The following is an 11,847-nucleotide window of genomic DNA, read 5'->3' as shown; positions in this document are numbered from 1 at the left end:
TCAGTTAGACGTTACTATTTATTAAGCTGTGGAGATTGGCTGACGGCTTGAACCAGATGGGTGCCTGACGGGGGAAACTCCAGCCAGCAGGTCGAAGTCTGATACTTGCGACCCTCTCTCCTACTTTGGGCTGCAGAGCGTGGCGGCACATATCAGGGTATGGTGCATGCAGAGACGCATGGTACGCTGTGTACACACAGTTTTGCCTGATGAACGAAACCGCGCTGCCATCATGATCCTTGCCGTCGGTTATCTCCTGGTTAATCGGATAATTCAGTCCGACAAACAGAGAGCGTGTACCAAGGCTACTTACCAACCTCCAGTCAAAAATTCCTGAAGGCCCAGAGAAGCTGGGATCCTGCTCAAAGACCTTGCAGTGACTGTGATTGTATTCCGCGAAACAACACGTCCGGTACGTGCGAACGATCATCAATCGTTCGCCGTCGTCTGATCGAGCCAGGAACCACCTGCAACTGCCATGCCGCTTTTCTTTGAAAGGTTCTGGGATTAGGAAGGGTAGGGACACCAGGCGGCCTACAACATCATATCAAGTTGGAGTCAAATAACCCTAAAAAAAGTTGGAGTCAAATAAAAAAGGGCTCTTGATGTAGTCAATCTTAAGAACAGCATGTCATGAGCATGAATATTTTTTCAGTAAATGTTGACAGTAATATAAGCAAGCCATCATGATATCATAGGAAAGTAACATACTGCTGTAACAGCCGTTTGTAGCGATGACTAGAGTAGGCCAGCAATACGTCCAACCATAGAAGGAGTCGACAGCGTAAATGAAGCCCTTGTGTTCAATGGCATCAGAGAACCATGGAGGATGTATGATCCTGCGATGGACGTGCAGATTTATCCACTTACCGTAGTGACCTGTCAGATAGGCGAGACCGCGGTTGAAGAACACAATTAGCCTGAAGTCTTTATAATTCGCAGATCTTGTGGGCACTTGGCAGATTACAACCTTGAGCAAATCAAACTTGGTATCATGTTGGCTACTGTAAGATTCCGAGTATTCTGGGCCGCGGTGCCAAAGCAGTGCAGTGTTAATCGAAGGAAGGGGGATCAATCGCCGGGTGTAGACCTCCACGAGCATCCAGCTACCGCGACCGTCGACGAGCACCATCCAAGACGTGTTCATGCCGACCTAGTACATACCGTTAATTTAGTTGAGGGTGACAGGGATCAGATCGTAGTAAAGGGGGTTGATGCTCGCCACCCTACGATCGTTATGCTGCGTGACACGCCGTTTTTGAAGATCAGGCGGCATCAGCAAGCAAGGAGCTGGCTTAAAAAGCTCCGACCTGAGGGCTTTGAGTAAACGGTACAGCCCCGACGAGCACGCGGCGAGCGGTATGGTACTGAGATTGTCCACACGTGAAACAATGAGCTTGATTACCTCTATGGGGAGCGAATTCCAGCCACTCTTTCGGCAGACGCTGCTCGGTTCTGCCATTGTTAGTGCTTGGGTTTCGGACGAGGGGGGAGGCGCCTTAGCGGGGATGGAAGATTGGACGAGGGGGGGAGGCACCTTAGTGGGGATGGAAGAGCGGACAAAGATGGAGAAGCGAATATGTGCTGCGGGAAGTGGACATGTGATGATGACTACAGCACACCGCTTGACTTACGAGACACATACGAGCAGCGTAGGGTCATATCGAAGTCAGACAACTTGCTTGAGTGATCACAGTACTGGTACTCCCTACAGTACCTGCTACTATGCCCTAACTTGCTTGAGTAGAGTAGTAGTGGAGTAGGACTCTGCTCTACTACTAGCACCGGAGGAGTAGTATGTTCTAATCTAAAATAGTTACAAACTTCAATGCTCGAGTGCGGAATGACTACGAACCGCCATCGGTGCTAACTCCAATCCTGCAAGTCATGGATTTGTTTCTTTTTAACTTTCTGTACGAATCTGTAGCCAGCCTGCAAGTCATGTACACTGTACTGACAGTGGAACCCACAGAGTACTTAGAATACAAGATTAAGGATGCAATTAACTTTTTATAGAGGGAGAATCATACACGCAATTAACTCAACTAGATTGGACGTGACTCTATTATCCTCCAACGGCAACCGGCAAATTTCCTCCCGCAGGCCGGAGTAGGTTTCTCAGTTTGCATGTGGGTTTAACGGAGGGGTTTGATGGAGGCGAGGAGGCGTGTTCAGCCGGGCGTGCAGTGGATGGCACAGTACTATTCGATTTGACAACTACAACTAGTATATTATAAAAAACAAAGAAGAGTAGTAGAGATAGAGATAAGAATAGAGACTACGGAGGAGCACCATCTACTGCTTCGTGGGCTACTCTTGCGCTCCATTCGGCGGCCGCAACGTCCCCTAGAGCCACTCCCTCCTGCGCTCCATTCGGCGGACGCTGTTGAAATTTGGGGAGCGCACTCTTGCGACTGCTAGCAGCGACGACTTCACCGACGACGACTTCTTCCCCGACCTCGGCAACCTCTTCCTCAACGACATGGGCGACAACCTCAATGCCAATGGTGTTGCTCCCGTTGCACCGTATGTGTTTCTGTCCTTCCTGTTCGAAATCGTGGTAGAATTCATGTTTCTAGTCTGTGTCCTAGATTCGATCTGTTCATCTACTATGCTAGTCCGCATGATTAGTTTAATCTCTGTTATAGCCGTCATGATTTATTTTGTAGTAAATCTCATAGTAACTTGCTCATATATTCAACTCGCTGAACGTCCCCTACAGCCACTCCCGTTTCATGGACGGCCTGGTCGATGCCTCCAAGGAGCCTTTCGTCTATTGCTATGAGTGCCCGGTGCCGTTTTGGGGCTCGCCGGCGGACATCGTGCATCACCTGACGCAGGCGTGCGGCAATCACTACTGGCCCTTGGCGAAGAACATCAAGTACGAGATGTGCTACCTGTTCACCGTGTCGGAGTCAGTGGAGGATCAGCGCCGCCTGCTAGTCTCGGAGGAGGACGGCAGTGTCTTCCTCTTGATCGTGGCCACCGGCGAGGCCCACGCAGGCCGCCGCCACATCTCTGTAGTGTGTGTCAGGGGCGACGCCGCTGACGCTGACACTGACACGAGGCCGATGTACGGGTGCGTGCTCACTATTACTACCCCTCGGAGGTACGTGGGCGGCGACACTGGCTACGCCAAGCATACTTGGACTCTGCCGAGCTGGGACTTTCCCGCCGATGTGGACATGGAAAGCGCACGCTGTTATTTGAACCCCAACGATGTGCACGGGGACTCCAAGGAGGTTCATCTGGACATCTGAATTATCAAGTTAAATGTTGATCATTAGTCTTCGCTCAATGTAATCCGTTATCTAAGCATGTGGAGACTTCCATGCATGATCTTGCTCTATTGGAGTATTGCGCATGAATAAAAGTGTATCCATTTATGGTTTAGTCTAGAATCTTCCATGTATGAATTTTTACTACAATACTGGTGAAAGACTTATGATGAACCATTTCTTACATATCCTCTACCCCCTTCCAAGTCATCCTGATTTAATCCCTCCGTCTAGGTGTATAAGGGCATGGTTAATACTTAAATAGTATAGCCAACTGTTGACTATAAGAAAGTGCCATGTCATCTGTAGCCAACATGTATAACAATGGATACTCAAAAACTAATTCTTGAAGATCATTTCATGCAAAGCACAATAAGAGTTATTTCTTCACAAGTTTTGGATGCAGGTTGAACAGTTGAACGCTTTTGTTTGCAACAGATACCTTTTTATCTATTTCACCTGGATGTTTGTGAGCTCTGGTGATGAAATAATATCCGAACAAACCTATCGATACCTGTTACACATGAGATGACCCCCACATCCTTTGTCAAAATAAACAACTCCCCGATCAATGCATTTCACTCTTCCGTGCAACACACGTGCACCTTACTATAGATTAGTACGACCAAAAATTGTACTAACATTATATATAGTACGATAAATGATGATGCATGTCACCTAAAATTATAGGAGTATCATTGAAAACTATGTTCAAATACGAATCCAACGATATTGTTTTTGTTGACATGCACTAACATTTTGTCAGTTAAATCTTCAGTCAAATTCAATGGGGGATAAACCACGACCGATGTAGTCGTACTAGTGTAGAGGGCGGTGCTGCACGGGATTCTCACACCGCTCGTGGCGCGGAAGTAAAGCCATCATATCACAAAACCCAACCACTCGCAGTAATAAGTGGCCTGGTAAAATAAACGGACAAGCAACCATCACATCCCTCCATCTTTTTTCCATTTCATCTCTCTGCATTTACTTTCTCCGGTTCATCTCGCACACTCGATCCCTAGCTACTACTCCTAGTATCCCTAGCTACTACTCCTAGGGCCAGTTCTTTTGGCGGCTTCCCCAGCTTTTCCCATAAGACTGGTCATAGTGCAGAGTAACATTAAGGCGCCTCACTCATTTATTTGGGCTTCTAAACTAATACTAGTAGTACCTCTGTCCTGGTTTATTCCTCACCATTGTAATTTGTGCTAAATTTTGACCAAAGATTTAACTGATAAAATGTTAGTGCATGCGACATGCACTAACATTTCATTAGTTAAATTTATGATCAAAATTTGACACAGATTACAATGGGGACCAATAAACCAGGACAGAGGTAGTAGTTATGGGATTACTAATCTAGAAGCCTAAAAGAACTGGCCCTTGGTACTCCTACTAGTAGTAGTACTCAAGTTGGAATTCCAATTGCACGGCACAACTTGTTAGGCAAAAAATTCGATACAGGGTGTAGGAAGCGGTTTGGGAATTTGCATGCCTTTCCGACCAGTGAGATACTCCATACAAAGTACGACAGAGAAATAACCACAGAGAAGGAAGCTAAAAGTAAACAATCAAATAACCATTGAATCATTTCACAAGCTTGACTAGTGCTGTTTTTCTACTTTTACAAAAACCGCGTCGTAGTGTTAAAACATGCATTTGCACGTACATAAGTAATAGTAGTACTCCCTCCGTCTAGGTGTATAAGTCTTCCCTCCTTCTTGGTCACGGTGCACAACCAAAGATGACTTATTGACCTGGACGGGGGGAGTAGCACAGTCTGCAAGCATATATAGAGAGAGACGTGTAGTGCGATAGTATATGGTAAAGTTTGTGCTATATGCACGTACTTACAAAATGCATACGAATACACAAGGTTTCCAAACTTTCCCTTTTACATACTTAATTAAGGACGCTAAAAATTCCTGAACGTTCGGGATTTATCATTTGCGTCCAAAACTAATGAGATCGCCTTACGAATTAAAAATTATACTCCTCCTAAAAGCCACGGCGCTCGCAGGAGCGCTTGCGGCGCGCCACGAGTGCCCTGGTGCACGGCCGTTTCCCAGCGCGCCGACACAACGCCTCTTCCTCAGCCTCGCAACTCGCGAGGTGCTGATTGGTGGCTTGCCGGCGGGCGAGCGCGATCTCACCGATGTGGTGATCCGGCGCCAACAGGTACTCCTCCTCGCTGGAAGCGTGCACCCGGTCCATGTACTGCCAAGCGTAGATGAGGCGCTTGGGCCCGACTGCACTCAGGCCCGACTGCACTCAGGGCTTCGGCATGGGCATCCTCCGCCACCCTCACCGCCCTCGCACGAGGCTTATGCCAAAGAGCCAATTGCCTGACTCTCTCGGACGCGACATAGGCCTCCCAGGCAGCTTGTTCCGCGGTGCGCTTCTCTTCCCTGGCCTTCTTCTCCGCCTCTATTTTGGCGCGCTCTGCAGGAGGCAAAGCCTCCCACAAGGCGACATCCATTTCTTTTGAAAGGTCCTCAAGGCTGGGGGGCTTGGCGGGCGGCGCGGCGTTCTCCTCGTAGCGGGGAGCCGACGTGTCCTCCGACGCACGTGCTGGCGAGATTGGGAACGCCGACGTGTCCACCTCGACGCGTCGCGGCGAGGAGCGGAACACCGACACGTCCTCCTGGACTAGTGGCGGCGAGGAGCGGAACGGCGACACGGGAATCCCTGATAAAAGCTTTTAGTCCGTGCCTGGCAGTTTCAGCCGTGGTCCAGTCCAGTAGCACCCCCTAATCGACCAGAACAACAAATACGTATCCCCTCCACCCCTTTTGGCATTAGCGCCAAATCCTTCTATGGATTGCTTTTTTCGCCTCTTTTGCCGCGGCGAGGAGCGGAACGCCGACGCGTCCTCCTCGACTAGTGGCGGCGAGGAACGGAACAGCGACGCGTCGCGTCGCGGCGAGGAGCGGAACACCGACATGTCCTCCTCGACTAGTGGCGGCGAGGAATGGAACAGCGACGCATGACCGTCCGTGCGGTGCAGCGAGGGGCGCCTAGGGCTTGGGAGGGGCGATGCCATGGTGGTCGACGTGAGAGGGAGGGGGAGGAGATAGCGATGAACATGAACGTGAGGGGGAGGAGATAGCGATGTCGTGGGAGGCGCAGTATTTATAGCGAGCAATGGCACACCTACGTAAGATATGGACTAAGCTGCACTGACTTAACTGCAGGTCCAGTTGCGTCACTGACATGTGGGCCAGACCCCTGTTGGGCCCATATGTCAGTGAACCAATGCACATGCAGTTAAGTAAGAACTACGTGGGCATATTTGTTGGAGTAAATTACGGGGGAGGGAAGGGGTGGAAATATTGCTGGTCACAACGGATTGGACGAGCGCGGGGGGAGGAGAGTCATGCATGCAGATTTTTTCCACACAGGGTGGAGTGGTGGGACCGCCAGAGGGAGAAGGAGAGTCTGGCAGGCATATTGTTTCCACACATGGAGAGGAAAAGATTTGGAGACGAACGGGCTTCCTGCAGGTATGGGGAACGGTGCATAATAAATCTCATCTTGCATGCCGGGCTAGGTATAGTCTCAAGTCATTAAAAACATACACGCCCCACACATGTTCATATTTCAAGGTGCACTAAATTATTGCATGCGATGATTAAGGCTGGCCATAATGGTGGTATCTTAGCTGGTATCATGCACACGGGAATAGCAAACATGCTAATGTGGCAAAGAATTAAAGAAGAGAGGGGGGTTAGAGTAACTAGTGTTCATGCATGCATTGGTAAACACATTTTTTTGTGAAAAACTACAAAAACTATTCCACTGCCTCTATCTTGCTAAGAGTAGGTCAAAATTTTGAATCGAGCCCTTTAAACTAGAAGGGAGGTAGTAGTACTCTAATAGCTAACCTTGGCCCAGTTTGGATCCATGTGTTAGAGTTAATTTGGGTTAGTTTGAACTCAACTAACCCAAAAAAATCTAACCCACCCAAGAGGTGCTTTATACTACTCATTATAATCAGTATTGTAGATATTAATATTTTTAGTATAAACGGTTGACGGAAGTAAAAAGGACCAGAGGGAGTATCATGCATGCGGAGTACGCAAAAAAATTGCTCATTTATAGCTGGTCGAAGTCTCAAAGGGCGCGACCGCGCGAGGGAGGCGAAGGTCGTGGGAGGCGTGACGGTTGACGGAATTAATTGAAGTTACACACAAGCCGGCATGGTGTGCGAATAGGCAGAAGCTATACCGTCAGGCCTACGATATGGGTCTAGTAGACATGACATCTAGTGGGTACCGCATAGTTCTCAAGAACTCTTTGGGGGCTTGCAGCCGTTTATCCACTGGGCAAGCCAACAACCCCACGCCGTTCGCACGCCCTACTCGTCCCCGTCTTCTACTAGTACAGTACCTTACAACAGTTCGCTCCCAGTCGTCCCGTCCTTCCACATTACGACAGTTCCACTAATCCTAACCCTCCTCCCAAATCCATGGCGTCCCAAATCTCCATGATCGGCAGTGAGTACAACGTTAGAACCATCACCGGCGATGAGTTCGACGTCATCTACACCCGTTCTTCCGCAACGGTGAAAGAATGCCTTGCTCGCTTCAAACGCATGATTGAAAACTCAAATGATGAGTGGGTCGCTGGGCTAGATGTTGAGTACACCACAGTCCTGGGAAGCGAGAAGAAACTAAAGGAGGCAGAGAAGAAGAAGCCCGCCGTGATCCAGGTTTGCGTGCATGACTTATGCTTGGTCTACCACATATGCCATGCCGATGTTGAGTGCGAGGAATTTAAGAAGTTCCTCAAGGGCGGTCGAGTCAAATTCATTACTGTAGACTTTAGGAACGACAAGGAAATCCTGGGTCGGATAGGCCTCGTTGGCGACCCCTTCGACCTCCAGAAGGAAGGGCTGGTGCCCTCCCTTGATCAGCCTTCAATGCTGACCCTGGCAGGAGCCATGGTTCATCCTTCGTACGGTAAACTGAAGAAACCTCATCACGAGTTTCATCATGCATGGGAGTCGAAGACATTAGATGAAGATCACATCATGTACGTATTAATGGATGCCTACCTTTGTTTAAATATCTACAAGGGTTGGATGAAGAAGCAGAGCCCAGTGTCCGGTTCAAGCAAAGAAGCGTCGGCAAAGAGGAAGAGGGACGAGGACGAAGTCGAGGACGTGGACTCGGACTCCGAGTAGGTGGCAGTGCCGTCGCTCATGCTGGTTCTACTGCAGTGTCAAGCGGACTAGTTGCTTAGTTTATTTTCAAGGGTGTGTTGTGCTGAGGCCCCAGCAGAACTATGTTTATGTTCTTTCTCGTTATTTCAACTCTTTAGTACGTACAGTAGTACTAGTACTATGTCTTACTACTGTTCTTATTGCAATTGGTACTACTACTCGTATGTTTGTCTTCCTACTATAGTTAATACGTTCGTACTAGTAGTATAATTTGGGTCAGTCGATTTGTGAAAGAAGTTCGACGGAGTGAAGGAAGAAGTCGACAGGGTGCCCATGATCTATCTTATGAGTGTTGGGTGTGGAATGCAGTTTGCCGGAAAAAAATGGATCGTGCCCGGGGTTAAACGGATGGCGGGGGTGGGGGAGCATGGCGGTGGCAGGCGGTTCAGTGGAGGGCGCGGCGGCGGCGGCAGGTGGTTAGGCGTGTGGCGGGCTGAGAAGATGAACCGTCCATCTATTTCAGAGGTTGAAGAAGCCCTTCTAGCCATCCATGTTGCATCAAACGGCTCACAAGAGTCAAATGACCCAAATTGCTCCTTCAGATTGCAGGATCCACGTGGCATTCAAGGTCTCGAAGGTAGATTCCGCGTCCGCACCCGGTTTGCGGGCTCGACGCGCGTGCGACCGGCTTCCGCCGCGACAGCCACCATGCGCGCCTCCTCCGCGCGGGCGGAGACGACAATGACACGCTAGTTCCTCCTCGCCGGCGTGCTGGAGCACGCGCTCGTCCTCCTCTTCGTACGCTGCGGGCATAGATGTGCCTCCACCTGCTGCTCGCGTGCTTGGCGGCGCGGCGGCATCGCAAGGAGGGACTGCAGATTCGTGAGCGGGGGAGCCTTCGGCTTGGCGGCGACACGGCGGTGATGGGCGAGAAATTGTTGGCCGGAGCAGGCGGGCGCCGGCATGCGCAACGGCGGCGGCGGCATATTGATGAGTGCGCGTATGGGAGCTTTGTTTAGTTTTATATAGGGTTGGTCAAACTTAAAAGAAAACCGTACCAGTACACGTAAACATTAGACTTAGGCAGCGCTTTTATTAGTTACCACAGCCACGATACGGAATCCTGTGCAAGTGCATGAACCGCGGCCGCGCGGTCGATCGAACGGTGCGTCCCCGTGTCGCGCTCGAAGGACATCCACCGAACCTTTTTGTGTGTGTGAAAACAATCCCCGAATATTACTTAACTTTTTTTCCGAGAAAAGTTCTTGACGCTACAATATTTCCATATATTTGAATTTAGCTCTAGTTCGTGTTTATTTGGATTTGGACGTTTTAGGTGCGCCCTAGTTTTTTTAATACTGATTTTGGGGCTGTTTGGTTCCCAGCCACCGTTTGCCAAGCCAAAATTTGGCAGCCACAGTTTAGTTGGCATGTGTTTGGTTTTTGCCACACTTTGGCTTGCCACACTTTATTGCCCCTATGGCCCACTTGTCATAGAGACAATGTTGCCACACTTGCCTAAGGTTAGTTCTTCAAAATGAGAGCCACAAGTTGGCAAGCCTAAGGGAATCTTGCCACACTTTTTGAGTGTATGTAATGTGGGACCCTAATGTGGCTTGCCTAAGGTGTGCCTTGAACCAAACACCCACCTAAGTTGGTCAAACTTGCCTAACCTTAGGTGTGGCAACCTTAGGCAAACTTACGGGCTGTTTGGTTTTAGGCCTAGGAATGTCACATTTTGCCACACAATTTTTGCCACACTTGCCTAAGGTTAGTTCTTTTAAATGAGGGGCTGTTTGGTTTGTGACTAACTTTGCCAAAGGTTTCCACACCTAAGGTTAGGCAAGTTTGACTAACTTAGGTGAGTGTTTGGTTCAAGTCATACCTTAGCCAAGCCACACTTGAGCCCCACATGGCATACACACAAAAAGTGTGGCAAGATTCCCTTAGGCTTGCGAACTTGTGGCTCTCATTTTAATGAACTAAGCTTAGGCAAGGTTGGCAAAAATGTGTGGCAAAGTGTGGCAATGCTAGGCCTAGAACCAAACAGCCCCAAGGGAATCTTGCCACACTTTGTGAGTGCATGTCATGCGGGGCCCTAGTGTGGCAAAAAGTATATTGCCTAAGGTAAGGCTTGAACCAAACACCCTCCTAAATTGGTCAAAGTTGCCTAACCTTAGGTGTGGCAAGATGTGGCAACCATAGTCACAAACCAAACAGCCCCTTAGTCTCAAACCAAACAGCCCCTGTGTGTGTGACTGAGAGAGAACGTGTGTATGTGTCCATATGTGTGTTGTGGTGGAAGGGCAATGTGGAGACGGTGTGCGTGTGATAGAGACATAGAGAGGTGTGAATGTGCAACTGATCATGCATGAGTGAGACATAGACAGATGCCGATACGTTGTGTATACATGAGAGAACGGTCTTCTATTTTACTTGTGTGTGTGTGTGAGAGAGACAGAGAGGAGCATCCATAACACAACAACCATCTCTCTCGATTCGTCCGTCCCTCGCACGATCGCATGTAACACATGCATCAACGCGCATATTTTGACACCCTCACCCGGCCTCTTCCCACCTCAAGGCCCGCACATCGCTCTCTATCTCGCACGCACAATCTCTTCATGAATACCCTGTTTAGCAAGTAGCTTTCCGTCACATACACACACATTTCTCTCCTTAGGTATGTTTTCTCTCAATATCTCTCTCTCACACACACACACAGACAGCACACATCACACACACCGCCTCCCCCGAGCACACAATTCATCCCCATCCAAGGTTATATGGCGACCACTCTCGCTTGTGCTTCTTCGCACCCCAGCGTGCACAACACCTCAATCTTCAAAGAGGGCATCGAGGAGATCCAAGATGGCGACCACACTGCGCTAGAGAATGTGGGGCCATTTGGAAGCAGGATGATATGACGACGGCTGACTGACTCCTCCCCCCACCCTCTCTCTCTAGCACAAAATTACCAATCCCTCTCTCCCCCGCACAAATTTATCAACCCCTCAACCCACGAGATCCTTCCCCTCTCGTCCATGTTTTTCCAGCTCTCTCATCAAACCTGTTGTCTCTTCTCCTTCCACGTGTACAGAATCCGGATGCACACGTATATTACATGTATCCATCTTTCTCACAAATCTAACTTCTTCCTCTCTCTTCCTCTCTCTATCTCCCTCTTTCTGTTTCGTTAGGTTTGTCTCCTACTCTCCCTTCCACATACATACAATCTTTCCCGCCCTATCTGCTCCATCTTCGCAAGCTCTCTCTGCACGTTTCATTCACACATTGGGATATGTTCAAAATGTTGCTTTTATAATGGCTGATGTAGAGTTACTGTTGGTTTTGTTGCATCCTACAAAGTAATAACTATGAAATGCATTTTGATTATCATTT

The sequence above is a fragment of the Triticum aestivum genome, chromosome 2D, assembly GCF_018294505.1.
Source record: "Triticum aestivum cultivar Chinese Spring chromosome 2D, IWGSC CS RefSeq v2.1, whole genome shotgun sequence".
Lineage (NCBI taxonomy): Eukaryota > Viridiplantae > Streptophyta > Magnoliopsida > Poales > Poaceae > Triticum > Triticum aestivum.
The sequence above is the reverse complement of the archived record's forward strand: the minus strand, read 5'-3'. Positions refer to the sequence as shown.